The sequence below is a fragment of the Hermetia illucens genome, chromosome 2, assembly GCF_905115235.1.
Source record: "Hermetia illucens chromosome 2, iHerIll2.2.curated.20191125, whole genome shotgun sequence".
NCBI lineage: Eukaryota > Metazoa > Arthropoda > Insecta > Diptera > Stratiomyidae > Hermetia > Hermetia illucens.
The window spans coordinates 97049006-97052261 of NC_051850.1; the positions used below are offsets into that span (position 1 = coordinate 97049006).

A 3256-nucleotide genomic window follows, 5' to 3' on the forward strand; every position below is an offset into this window, starting at 1 on the left:
TCCACTCACGTTTTATTATACTACATACTTTTACTCCTCCTTCCCACTGAACAAACTAAACTCAATCTTGTAAATGAAATTCCTATAGAGATTACAATTTGTGAATGAAACACATTCTCCCCAAAACTGATCAGCATTGACAATTTCAAAGTACCTCTTCTCCTTCAGTAATTACATATAATTTTTTTAAACTTTCAAATCAACCAGAACTGTATGAAACAACAACACACTCCCCTTCAATTTATATATCTTCTTGGCTAAATTACCATTCCCAGACCTGATTCCAAAAAACTGGAGTACGGGCGCGCAGTGCGAGGAACCTGATAGTCTCTGCGGGGACTCTAAACGGCGTGGACGTTGGGGTGTACCGCTCAAGACGGCAAGGTAGGTAGGTGGCGTGCCACACCGCGCTGCACTCAAGCCAGCTATTGGGAATTTCATAAGTTTCTTCATCAATAACAGCCCATTTACTTAGAATTATTAATAAACAATTTACTTAGAATACTTATGTATGTACCGAAAACCTATCTGTTTCCGGACAAAACAAGAAGAAAGCAAGTGTAATTCACGCTACATATCGGCGGGCATTTTTTAATGTTAAAATCGATACATTACTAGACAAAGCGTTTTATTTTTTGAAGAAAATATTGTAAATCCAAGTGTACCGCGTCTTGACATATGAGCAATAAAGTCAGTAGAGGCGAATTTTTTGCCGGCAAAGTACGTAGGTTTAGTTAAAAGTTGCTTATTTTCAAGCTATATGCGCTGTTTTCGTATTCGGATTATGCCTTGGTTTGAGTACGATGCCATCGCAGTTAAAAAGATACGCGCACAATTGCTCTGGGGTTATTATTTGAAGTGCTTTAAATTCATTCTTTTTGAGTTTTCTCATCGGATTCAATTCAAATTTTTTTTGTAAATTCAAAAAAGTTTAGCGTGCCAACGACACGTGGTGTTCCCAAGCGGTCCCCCATCTAAGTACTAACCACGCCCAACAACGCTTAACTTCGGTGATCGGACGAGAACCGGTGGACCGTTGTGGTATGGCCGTTGACAAGTAAACATGTTTTGTGGTACGTGAACTACTGCGTAGCAAATCGACCGCCATACATTTCTTATTTACCATTGCGCCATTCTATTTTAGTATTTACGTGAATGCCGTAGATGTCATCAATATAGCATTTCTCGGGGCATCCTGTAAATGTCGAAAAAGAAACTTCATTCATATTCAATAGATTTTGCTATGGTGAAAGAAAAAGGGGCAAGGGGCAAATACACGCAATTGCTTGTTACAAACCAGAAATTGAAAATGTCTAGAAAAGCAAAGAAAATTTCACAGTTTTCACTATACACTGCTGTGCTGTGCTGTGCTCCACAAATCGCCACCAGATTTATCAGGAAATAAAGTAAAGAAATTAGAAAATTTATTGAACTCTAACAACTATTGCTTAACGCACGTCTTTACTATTTGCTAAAGCATTGCACACTTTCATATTCATCGAAAAATGTTAATTCGATTTAAATTTAAATTTACACATATCACCTAGAATGATTACTATATACGTACATACGTATACGAATGTTATGTATGTAAGATATTTAGGATGATATTGCCGTTTGTTTAACGAAAACATGGGTACTTACTATCTACTACTTACTAAAAATTATGGCAATTTAGTACTTTGAAATGTATGAATCTTGAAAAGAAAAGAAAAATTGGTAGACATAGAAAGGGTATTGTGATGTTTATTTAGGTCTATAATATTGTAAAGCTAGAAAATGTTTAGCCATTACCTATTGAATATTGCCTATCGCCTTGCACATGTCCATCGTCCATGTAGGAATTGCAAGGCAAGCCAAGACAAAAAAATTCTCATCCACTATGCATTTCGATTCTACAAAAATGTTAGTTATTAATCGAAACTGCGAACTTAGAACTGAGAAGTGAGAAGTGAGAACTGAGAACTGAGAACTGAGAACTGAGAACTGAGAACTGAGAACTGAGAACTGAAAACTGAAAACTGAAAACTGAAAACTGAAAACTGAAAATTGAAATAAACAAAGCATCCATATATACTTATCGTACGTCGTAGCAATTACGATTTATTATTTACAATGGCTACTATGACCACTACCTATGACGGAAAAGCAAAGCCAACGATGATCAGATCAGATTAAGATGTGAAGAGTGACGGGTGATGGACGAGAGCAAAGGCAAAGGGAAGACACCGGATCGGGAATGATGGGGAAATGGCGAAATGGCGAAAATTAATTGGGAGAATGATGAGCAGGACGACATAAGAAGTGCAAGAACGACCCTGATGTCTCTGCGGGGACTCTAAACGGCGTGGACGTTGGGGTGTACCGCTCAAGACGGCAAGGTAGGTAGGTGGCGTGCCACACCGCGCTGCACTCAAGCCAGCTATTGGGAATTTCATAAGTTTCTTCATCAATAACAGCCCATTTACTTAGAATTATTAATAAACAATTTACTTAGAATACTTATGTATGTACCGAAAACCTATCTGTTTCCGGACAAAACAAGAAGAAAGCAAGTGTAATTCACGCTACATATCGGCGGGCATTTTTTAATGTTAAAATCGATACATTACTAGACAAAGCGTTTTATTTTTTGAAGAAAATATTGTAAATCCAAGTGTACCGCGTCTTGACATATGAGCAATAAAGTCAGTAGAGGCGAATTTTTTGCCGGCAAAGTACGTAGGTTTAGTTAAAAGTTGCTTATTTTCAAGCTATATGCGCTGTTTTCGTATTCGGATTATGCCTTGGTTTGAGTACGATGCCATCGCAGTTAAAAAGATACGCGCACAATTGCTCTGGGGTTATTATTTGAAGTGCTTTAAATTCATTCTTTTTGAGTTTTCTCATCGGATTCAATTCAAATTTTTTTTGTAAATTCAAAAAAGTTTAGCGTGCCAACGACACGTGGTGTTCCCAAGCGGTCCCCCATCTAAGTACTAACCACGCCCAACAACGCTTAACTTCGGTGATCGGACGAGAACCGGTGGACCGTTGTGGTATGGCCGTTGACAAGTAAACATGTTTTGTGGTACGTGAACTACTGCGTAGCAAATCGACCGCCATACATTTCTTATTTACCATTGCGCCATTCTATTTTAGTATTTACGTGAATGCCGTAGATGTCATCAATATAGCATTTCTCGGGGCATCCTGTAAATGTCGAAAAAGAAACTTCATTCATATTCAATAGATTTTGCTATGGTGAAAGAAAAAG

The 3256-nt window shown here is 37.9% G+C and overlaps 2 non-coding genes across 2 annotated transcripts; both read right to left on the reverse strand.

Moving 5' to 3' along the window:
• Positions 1-937: 937 nt before the first annotated feature.
• On the reverse strand, positions 938-1055 carry LOC119650482. Its single transcript, XR_005249296.1, has one exon. It is a non-coding gene; the product is annotated as a 5S ribosomal RNA (ribosomal RNA).
• Positions 1056-2934: 1879 nt separating this feature from the next.
• Positions 2935-3052, reverse strand: LOC119650493. Its single transcript, XR_005249307.1, has one exon. It is a non-coding gene; the product is annotated as a 5S ribosomal RNA (ribosomal RNA).
• Positions 3053-3256: the final 204 nt, after the last annotated feature.